General features: G+C 48.3%; 1 long non-coding RNA gene and 1 pseudogene across 2 annotated transcripts; both read left to right on the top strand.

The window, feature by feature from the left end:
- The first annotated feature begins 706 nt into the window (after nucleotides 1–706).
- LOC308258072 (ferritin light chain-like) lies at nucleotides 707–1474 on the top strand (annotated as a pseudogene). The gene is made up of 2 exons: nucleotides 707–1163; nucleotides 1409–1474. The product of its transcript is annotated as a ferritin light chain-like (transcript).
- A 2798-nt stretch (nucleotides 1475–4272) lies between these two features.
- LOC308233901 lies at nucleotides 4273–10197 on the top strand. The gene is made up of 4 exons (XR_013959010.1): nucleotides 4273–5042; nucleotides 5491–5757; nucleotides 6254–6368; nucleotides 8389–10197. It is a non-coding gene; the product is annotated as an uncharacterized lncRNA (long non-coding RNA).
- The last annotated feature ends 408 nt before the right edge of the window (nucleotides 10198–10605 follow it).

Here is a 10605-nt window from a genome sequence, read left to right as displayed (position 1 = left end):
GACCTATGAACGAGGAGGTCACAGTTCGATTCCCAATCAGGGCACATGTCTGCCTGGGTTGTGGGCTCCATCCCCAGTAGGGGGCGTGCAGAAGGCAGCCTATCAATGATTCTCTCTCATCATTGATGTTTTTCTCTCTCTCTCTCCCTTCCTCTCTGAAATCAATAAAAATGTATTTTAAACAATATATATTCAGCCGAAACCGGTTTGGCTCAGTGGATAGAGCGTCGGCCTGCGGACTGAGGGGTCCTGGGTTCGATTCCAGTCAAGGGCATGTACCTTGGTTGTGGGCACATCCCCAGTGGGAGGTGTGCAGGAGGCGGCTGATCGATGTTTCTCTCTCATCGATGTTTCTAGCTCTCTATCCCTCTCCCTTCCTCTCTGTGAAATATCAATAAAATATATTTAAAAAAAAAACAATATATATTCAGGTGAGGATTAACAAAATAAATAAATTAAATAAATAAATAAGAAGCTGCCTGGCCACAGCCTCTCGCAGTACCCTCCGAGGTCCCGGGTCTGTCTCTTGCTTCCACAGTGTTTGTATGGAACAGACCCAGGGACACCCCTTCTTCCAACTTCAGCCACTCTTCTGTGTCTTATCCAGTCACCACCTTCAGAACCACCTCTGGGACCAGCCAACACACTGGTTTGTTTTTGTTTTTGTTTTCGTTTTTCTGCCTTAACTCCTTATTGTCGAACAACCATGAGCTCCCAAATTTGTCAGGATTATTCCACCGAGGTGGAGACTGCGGTCAACCGCCTGGCCAACCTGCATCTGCGGGCCTCCCACACCTACCTCTCTCGGGGCTTCTATTTCAACCAGGATGATGTGGCTCTCGAGGGTGTAGGCCACTTCCTCTGGGAGTTGGCAGAGAAGAAGCTCCAGGGTGCTGAGCATCTCTTAAAGTTGCAAAACCAGAGCCATGGCCGCATTCTCTTCCAGGACGTGCTGAGGCCTCCCCAGGATGAGTGGGCAAAACTCAGGATGCCAGGGAAGCCGCCCTGGCCTTGGAGAGGAACCTGAACCAGGCCCTTCTGGAGCTGCGAGCCCCGGGTTCTACCCGCGCAGACCCTCATCTCTGTGTCTTCCGGGAGAACCACTTCCTGGGTGAGGAGGTGAAACTCATCAAGAAGATGGGAGCTGAAACCGGTTTGGCTCAGTGGATAGAGCGTCAGCCTGCGGACTGAAAGGTCCCAGGTTTGATTCCGGTCAAGGGCATGTGCCTTGGTTGCGGGCACATCCCCAGTGGGGGGTGTGCAGGAGGCAGCTGATCGATGTTTCTCTCTCATCGATGTTTCTAACTCTCTATCCCTCTCCCTTCCTCTCTGTAAAATATCAATAAAATATATTTTAAAAAAAAAAAAAAAAAAAAGAAGATGGGTGACACCTGACTCACCTCTGCAGGCTGCCGGCCCCCAGGCTGGGCTGGGCGAGTATCCCTTCGAAAGGCTCACCCTCAAGCACGACTAGGAGCCTTTGGGGCCCAGAGGCCTTTGAGGGGTCCTCTGCATCCCCTGGTGTCTGGCTTTTACCTGAGCCTCTTCCTGAAACTACTAGCCATTCTTTTCACCACCCTGGAGCCCTCTCCCATGCATTGGACCAAATGAAACAATAAAGCTTTTTGCAGCAAAAAAATAAATAAGTAAAAATAAATAAATAAATAATAAACAAACAAACAGACAATGATGTCAATACAATTCAGTCCGGAAGTGTTCATTGAGTCCTGGTGTGTGTTAGACACTGTATGCGTTGCCAGGGATGGTCCCTCTTCCCATGGAGTTTGTAGTCTGGCGGGAAAGTCAGACATTAATCAAATAATCACACAGATTTAAAGCTGCAGTGGAGTCAAAGACACCAGATGGGCTACAGCCGGACAAAGGAGTAGTATCCAGAATACATAAAGAACGCCTACACTTAATAAGAGATAATCCAGTAGAAGCACTGTCAGATAAATCAATGGCCAATTTTAAAAAGACAGAAGGCAAATGGCCAATAAACAAATGAAAGTATACCCAGTCTCTTTTTTTAAATATATTTTTATTGATTTCAGAGGAAGGAAGAAAGAGAGAGAGATAGAAACATCAATGATAAGAGAGAATCATTGATCGGCTGCCTCTTGCACGGCCCGCACTGGGGATCGAGCCTGCAACCTGGGCATGTGTCCTGACTGGGAATTGAACCCTGACCTTCTGGTTCATAGGTCAGATGCTCAACCACTAAGCCACACCGGCCGGGCCTCAATCTCTCTTGTAAATAGGGAATTGCAAATTAAAGCATTGAGATTACCATGTCACACCCATCAGCTTGGCAAAAAAATTAAAGACTGACATTACCAAGTGTTGCTAAGGATGCCAACCATGGGAACTCATATGTTGCTCTCGAAGAGTAAACTGGTCCTACCACTTTGAAAAACTGCTTAGTCATGCTGAGGGAAGCTGCTAATTTGAATGACCTGAACTCAGCAATTCCACACCCAAGTATCTACCCAGATGGCTCATTTTCATACAAGGGGGAAGGGATAAAAAATATTAATTGTAGCACTGTCCCCAAGAACAAACTAATTTGAAAATAAGCTGAATGTCTTCCAGAAGGAGACAGGTAAGTAAAATTTGGTGAACATGATCTAGAACTACATGTATCCGTAAGAGTACATTTCAAAATCATAATGCTGAGTGAAGAAAGCAAGCTGCACAATAATATAATCAATATAATGCCATTTCTTCAGTTTACAAACATGCCAAACAATTCTATAAAGTGTTTATAGGCAGAAATACATGTAGTAAAAATTAAAAAACATGCATGGGAATGATAAACCCCAAATGCAGGAGAGTGGGTACCTTAGGTTCAGAGGGCTCCACCTGGATTTGTAAAGTTTTATGTCCTTAAGAAAAGATTTGGCCCAGCCAGCATGGCTCAGTGGTTGAGCATAGACCTATGAACCAGGAGGTCACGGTTCAATTCCCTGTTGGGCACATGCAGGGGTTGTGGGCTCAATCCTCAGTAAGGGGTGTGCAGGAGGTAGCCGATCAATGATTCTCTCTCATCATTGATATTTCCATCTCCTTCTTTCTCTCCCTTCCTCTCTGAAATCAATAAAAGTGTGTGTGTGTGTGTGTGTGTGTGTGTGTGTGTGAAAGAAAATATTTGAAGAAAAATTAGCAAATGTTAAGCTTTGACAAAGGGCGGAGGGGGTGGTAGAGGAGGGGCAGAGAAGAAAAAGATGTTGATATTATTCTCTAGTTTTTTATATGCTTTGATCTATCAAAGGAGGATTTGACTGAATCGGGGTTGGGGTGGGAGAGGGTTCAGAGAAGGTGTCCCTGAGGAAATGGTGCTTACTTAGGATGAGAGCAAACATTGAGTAGGTAAGGAAGGGCAAAAGGTGTACCAGGCAGAAAGAACAGGCTGTGCGAAGACCCTGAGGTGGGAGGGTGAATGAACAAAGAGACTAGGAACTGAGACCCTCGGTGTGATGGGAGCAGAGGGAGGAAGGGGCTGGAGGTGAGGATGGGGGGAGGTGGTGCACAGAGCATGCAGGGCCTCACAGGCCATCTTGAAGGGTCAGGTCTTTATCCCCAGTATGATGAAAGCAGCGGGGGTGGTAAGTGTTGGGGCCCAGAGACACTTCCACTCAGCCAGATAGTGGAATAAGGACGGCATTCTTAAAGAGATGACTCACCTCTTAAGCTTTGGAGAATGAGTAAGAAGCAGACAATTAGGGGAGGAGGGGGAGTGAGATGCAAATTCCCTGGGTAGGGCCCAACAGCAATAAATACATTGACAACCTTCAAATTCTTGGTCCCAACTCTAGAGGTGTTAGATGGGAAAATGGCAGGCCAGCGTGTCCAAGACACAGAGGGCTTGGCATCAGCGCAACCTTAAGCTTAACCATCAGACATGGATTGTAGGTGGCTCGCTCGAGTGGATGTGAATGAGGTAGGAGTGCAGACAAGGAGATCTTTGAGCGGAATGTTAATAGCCTAAACCAGGCTGGAATTAGGATGAAGCATGGAGCGTGCCTGGGGACGTATTTAGGAGGGAAGGCGAGGAGGCATCTAGGACGATGGGGTGGGTGGTAGCGCCATCTCTGAGATGGACTGTAATAGGGGCAAGACGCGGCAAGTTAGAGGTTCGTGCGGGGCAAGCCAAGTGGAACTGTCCGGCAAGCAATGGGATGGGCGTGCCAGGGGGTGCGGAGGGAAAGCTGGGTGTGGGAGGCGCCTCATGTGGGTGGTTATTAACCACTCACAGCAAATGAGCGGGTCCAGGAGGGGAGGGGAGAGGAAGAAGAAGCTGAGCAGGTCGCTGGAGGATCATCAGTGATGGGATTGGGGCCAGTCTGGCGGAGAGAAGAACCGGAGGGGAAGGAGCACGCAGACGCTGAGCGGCCGCCGGGAGGTTAGCCCCGCGTCCCACTGCAGGGGCACCGGGGAAGGTGTGGCACCTCGGGCTTCCCTGCGGGGCTGCAGGCGGAGCCCGAGCGCGCCCGGCTCATGCAGGCACTGCAGCCTGCGGCCTCCCCGCGCTCCTCCGGCTGCCCTGACTGCAGCCGCCGGGGACAGCAGGGCCATCCCGACCAACCCCGCCACCCCAGACTCCCCGCCACTCCAGGCCGCGCCTCCCGACCTCCCGCGGACCGGGCGACGTCACTGCGGCTCTGACGCGCGCTAATGGAGGCACGCGTGGGGCGGCGCGGCGCGGCGAGGCGCGGGCGTCCTCCGGGGAGGTCCTGGTCCTTGCAGCCCGCGACCACGTCCTTGGCCCTCCTCCAAGGGAACCTCGATTTTCCAAACTCGGGAAGGCGGCTGTCCTTTGGCAACTGATAAGGACGCGAGCGCATGGTAAAAGATTTTAACAATGCCCGGAAAGAAATAGCAGGACCCAAGAAAGAGACAAATAATAGCCACCAGCTAGAGTTTTCTGCTCAGCGGACTTAAGAACAATAATAACGACAACAACCGTAATAGCCACCTTTTATTGAGCGCTTACTGTGTGCCAGGCACGGTGTTAAGCGCTTTACAGGCAACAACCCTGGAAGGTGAGTACCGCTATTATCCTATTCGGCAGGAAACGGGGGCACAGAGAGGTTAAGTGACTTGCCGCAAGCACACAGCTAGCTGATGTCAGCGCCAGAATTCCACCCCAGGCTGTCTGACCCCATTACTCCTAATGTCAATCCGCTACGCCGGGATCATTCCCTTCATCTTAAAGATGAGGAAGCTACGGCACGCGGAAATTTAAGTACCTTGCCCAAGGTCACCTAGCTGGAAGCGGATGAGGCAGAAAGCGAACCCAGGGCTCCTCTCTGTCGGCAGAACCCGTCTTGGCTATAGACGACGACACTTTCAAACCGCCTGCGACAGCCCAGCGGGCTTTTGCCTCTGAACCCCAAGAGGCGCAGCGTCTTCGGAGTTTGGGTGGGTTCCCGCGGCCTCCGATCCCCGGGTGAATCAATTATTTCTGAGCATAGCATCATCTCTGCTCAGCCCGCAGGCGTCAGAAAGGGACTCGTCTCCCGAAATCCTGTCGGAGACCAGGCAGCGCGTTCCTCGCAAAGGCTGGAGCAGAGGCGGAGGCAGCCGGAGGGATCCCGGGTCCCACCTCCAAGGGCGGTGGGGCCGGCGCGGAGTTGACGATTATTCCATCGCGGCCGGCAGAGGGCGCTGCCGCACGTGCCTCGGGTCCCAAGGCACCAGGCCCCTGGACTGGCAGGTTCGACCTGCAGACCAGGAAACTCGGAACCCCCAAAGCCGGTGGGATTTTTTTTGTTTGTTTATTTTATTTTATTTTATTTTTTGGTGGCTGCCACCCCTCTGGCCCCTCACCTCAGCTCTGGGCCTGCTTTCCCGACCACTCTTCCCTATCTCCTGAGCTCCGGCCACCCCACCATTGGCCTTCGAGGTTTCCCTAGTCCCTATACTGCTGGTTTAGTCACCTCTTGCTGAGAGGCAAAGAATACTGATCCACCCTATTTAAAGGCTCAGGTGCTTGAAAGTTTGGGCTGTCTCTCTTCTTGTCATGGGCCCTTTGTTGATATAAAATGGGGATAAATCAACCACTTGGAGTAGATAACTAATTTTCTTTCCTTCTTCAAAATAGGAGGAGGAGGTGGTTAAGGAAGGAGCAAATAGATGAAAAGATCTATTTCCGACATAGCTGCAATGTGTTTTGTGCTGTCCTTCCTGTGCCTTGAGACCTTAATCCTCACTGCAGGCATGAGAGGTTTGCATCATTATTCTCACTTGACAGATGAGCTCACACGACTGGTAAATGGCAATGCTGGGAACCCCTTAGGGGGGGTCTGACGTTCAAACCATGTCCCCATCACCCAGAATGTACAAGCTGATGCAACTGAACAGAAGAGGTAAGGTATAAACCATGCAAAAACAAACCCAAATCTACTCTGAATGCTTGAGAAACACCACATGTGAATTAGGGGCTTCAATTGTTTTCTGAGCCCCCACTTAGGACTCAGTTGTCTAAAAAGAAAAACAAAACCTAAAGGTGCAATGAGAGAACAGGCATGAGGCTTTAGCTTTCTCTTGGAAGAGCATCCGGAGAGGCCCACTCACTTTCTATGTCTGGGCTCTGAGAAAATAAAGGTGGTTCTAGGAAAATCTGAAAAGTATGAGAGGGAGAAAAAAAATCCCTTCTGTGGTTTTTACTTTAACCAAACCTCATTCTGCTATTTGTGTTTTATTTTAAAACTAATGTGGCTCTCTCCACCCTTTAAATTGGCACGTAAATAGTAAAAACAGAAGGAAGGCCAGCTACAAACTTCAAATGCGGTGGGTTTCTCAGGAAGGAGGTACATGACTTGAAGTGGAAATGCGGATCAAATGAGGTGCCTTAAACATTTCAAAGACAGACTTTCCACAAGGAATTTAGATCATAAGCTCTTAGAACAGGAGCTTTGTCTGGGTTTGGGCTCAGTATAGTGTCTAGATTCTTTGAGTGCCCAATAAATGTGGAAAACAAATCACACTTTTCATTTATGTCTGCATCATCTAACCATCTGGGCCACCACTTTGCTTATGGTTTTAAAGTGAGGCTTCTGGGGGATTTTCCTGTCCTCTGGATCTCAGATACACACTCCCCTCAGACCCCTCACTTTTCCAGAAGTTTGCTCTGGGAATCCAGTCAAGGTGAGGCAATCGTTGATGATGTCATCAGGCTTGGTTACACAGAGTGACTGCATACTCTGGAATCACCAACTGGAGGCCTTTCCAAACAAGGAAACCAAGCAGAAGGGGCCTCAGGCGACTTATCCCTTAACAGTTCTCAATCCCTTGCCCTAGGTCTTTGAACTAGGATTCTTCTCTTACCTCCTACTAGAGCGCTCTGAACATCCCAGCCTGCCTCTTACAAAATCCTTGGACTTCTTTGATCTTTTCTCTCTCTGCTCCTTCCCTCATTTTTTTTTTCAATGCATTTATTCTATAAACATGCACCAAGAGCCCACTATCTGTAGGTGCTGAGGATACAGCAGAGAATCTGACATGGGCTTTGAGCTCACTTTTTCCCATTCCTACCTGGCTCCTGACCTCCAACTTTCATGCCTGCAGAGGCCCTGCAATACTAAAAGACTTGCTTCCCCAGGTGTGAAGTATTTACATACATATCTGACATTTTATCAGCTCCTGGCAGCCCCCTGACCCTATAGAGCATCTTGCTGACACCCATTTGGCAGAAGTTCTGGGCTCTGATATACCCTCAGAAGCAGGACCTGGAAATACTACAGCACTTGTCCACAATCCTTTTCATCCTTCCTAGTCACTCCTTCAGTTCACAAGATCACTGTTGATGACAGAAACAGTTGGGGCCATATTTATGAAGCATCTATTACAATAAAAAAAAATCTCATAGTGCCATAATACCCCACTGGTCAAAGAAAATTGTTGGCTTAAACAGACAGTGACTATCTGACAAAGGGACGTGTCAGATAATGCTTATGAATTTTCAGGTCATTTTTTTAAATTGAATCTTAGGAATGACTGATTCATAATAATGAGGGGAAGAAAAAACACTAGGCCTGTTTTAGCTTTCAAGATCCTTCAAATGAAATAGATTTTTACCATCAACACCCTAGGAAAAACAGAAGGCCTAAGGTAAACTGCCAGTGTTTGTCTTTTGGGAAACTCTATTAATACTAAGTAACCTTGGTCTTGACCCATTCCCAATAAATAAATAAATAATAAATAAATAAATAAATAAATAAATAAATAAATAAATAAATAAAGGATTGGACCATAGAATTCAGACTATGTCCCTGGAAATCCCTTTAGAAAGTAGATTCCAAATCAGTATTCTTATTCTTCTTGAATATCCCACCCCTAAGACTGCCCCATCCTTCTAGATCCAGCATTATTTTCTCTCCTCTTCAGGAGGGCGGTGGCTGTGAGACCAGAATGGTGGAGAGAAAGGAGGACTTGTCCTAACCTGAGTTGCAGAACCATTTGAATCTAGAGAACTCATTGTATGTGTGGTGTCTGCATAGGTTTCTGGTCGTGCATTCTCTGGCTGATGTCCAAAGTCTTCAAAACATGGGGGCCTAAGATATGTCTAAAAGAACGCCTATCTGTGGAAAAAGCGGGTCCACCCACCAGGAAGTTCGTGGTGGTCAGTGTCTGCGTGTCCAGCTGCTGGGGTGAAGAGAATTGGAAACCACTGAACATTCCTGCTGGGATCTTTCCAAGCCCTTTTGGGAACCGGCAACAGCACTTGTCTGAGGAAATTAGTTTTGCACTTTCACGGAGTGAGAAATTCCTCAGGGGCATTCTTGTACTTAGGAAGAGAAATCAAACCCAGCTCATTCCTTCAGGGCCCATGCTATTAAATAAAGCCGACCGAGTTCAGTTCAGTTGGTCCAGCCTGGGGCCATGGGTGGGGCTGGAGCAAAGGAGTTCAGCGAATTTCACCTGTGGCTAAGGCCCTCGCCTGACTGGCGACTGGTGCAAGCTTGAGATTTCAGGGGCTTGTGTTACCAGCGTGTAAACACCGTGAGTGACAGCCAGCGTCCCCAAGAGACCACAGAGGATCTCAAACCCTTCCTATCTTCCTAGAAACCCTGGCGGCCCGGCTGGCTGCTTGCTGTCTGATGCAACAGTTTGCAACGCCGTTCTGGAAGCCCAGCCTGCTGCGGAGTGCTGGGCGTCCTGCCGACGCGCATGCGCGGGCTGCGGGCCTGTGGGGCGGGACCGGGCGGGGAGGGGGAGGGGCTTTGCAAGAGTGTGCTGGGGACAAGGCGGGCAGGGAGACCTTTGGCAGCCCGCGCCCGCGATCTGAGCTTAATTAAACTTCTCCTGAGGCATTGGCTGACTGATTGACCCAGTGATCCAAAGAAAATCAGAGAGGCCCGAATCGCCCTGAACACCACGGGAGAGGGAAGTTGGGGAGTTGCCTTTCGGTTTCCAGAGCTGGGCCTTTCAATTCAGCCTCCCTCCCCTGAGCTCTCCCAATCCACAATGCCTTAGGGGCTCAAAAATTCATCAGGGCCTTAGGCATCGCTTGCCTGGGCTCTCCTTTCGACTTCACAAGAGAAGAGCAGTGATTACGCAAGGGAGAGGGCGGGGGGGGGGGGGGGGGGGGGAGAAGAGGCAAAGTTTTTTGTTTGTTTTTTTGTTTTGTTGTTTGCTTTTTTGTTAATCCTCACCCGAGGATATTTTTCCATTGATCTTTTAGAGAGAGTGGAAGAGAAAGGAAAAGAGAGAGAAACATCCATGTGAGAGAAGCACATGGATTGGTTGCCTCCTGCACTGGCCCTGGCCACGGAGGAGCCTGCAACCGAGGTCGTGGCCTTGACCTGAATGGAACCCGGGACCCTTTGGTCCGCAGGCCAACGAAGAGGCAAAGTTTTGACAGGGTCTTGGTCTATCATTTTCCCAGCCTGCTTTCTCCACCCATATGCCTTGTTGTTGTTTTTTAGCAGAAGGGAACATGGCATTATAGATTATTTCCCAAAATTTTCAGCCATTCAAGTCTTTCCTGCATGATTTTCTTCCACAGTCCACCAATATTATATTTTTAATTGACTTTTATTTTACTTTACTAACTTTCCTTATTCTTTAAATTAACTTTAAATTGATTCCCTTTTTCTACATAGCCTTGCCCTAAGCAATAACATTAGCAAAACCACAGCTTTGATGTGCTAGTCACATATTTTAATACACTTGAAAATAAATTTATAACTATCCAAATAAAAAAATGTATATGTTAGCTAAAAGTTTCTTGCTGCTACATTTGGAGAAAAACTCCAGAGGTAATAACAATAATAGCTAACATGTGTTGAGTGATTGCCAATGTCCCAGGCACTGTTTTAAGCACTTTAACTATTCCAAGTCCTTATGACACCTTAGAAGGTGGGTGTTCTTTACATTTCACAGAGGAGAAAAGTGAGGCACAGAGAGGTTAAATTACTTGCCTAAGATCACCGAGTCAGGATGAAAACTCTACTGGCCTCACTCTAGACTACAGCCTATACTGTTGGCCTATCAAAGAGGCTAAGTTACTGCGGGAGATCACCCAGGTGGTTAGTCAGTCTGCATTTGAACCCAAGTCTGGCTGACTCCAGAACTGAGCTCTAACTCCTTCCTGCCTATTTT

The sequence above is a fragment of the Plecotus auritus genome (assembly GCF_963455305.1).
Source record: "Plecotus auritus genome assembly, chromosome: 9".
NCBI lineage: Eukaryota > Metazoa > Chordata > Mammalia > Chiroptera > Vespertilionidae > Plecotus > Plecotus auritus.
Note: the sequence above shows the minus strand (reverse complement) of the source record. Positions and strands in the feature narration are given on the sequence as shown.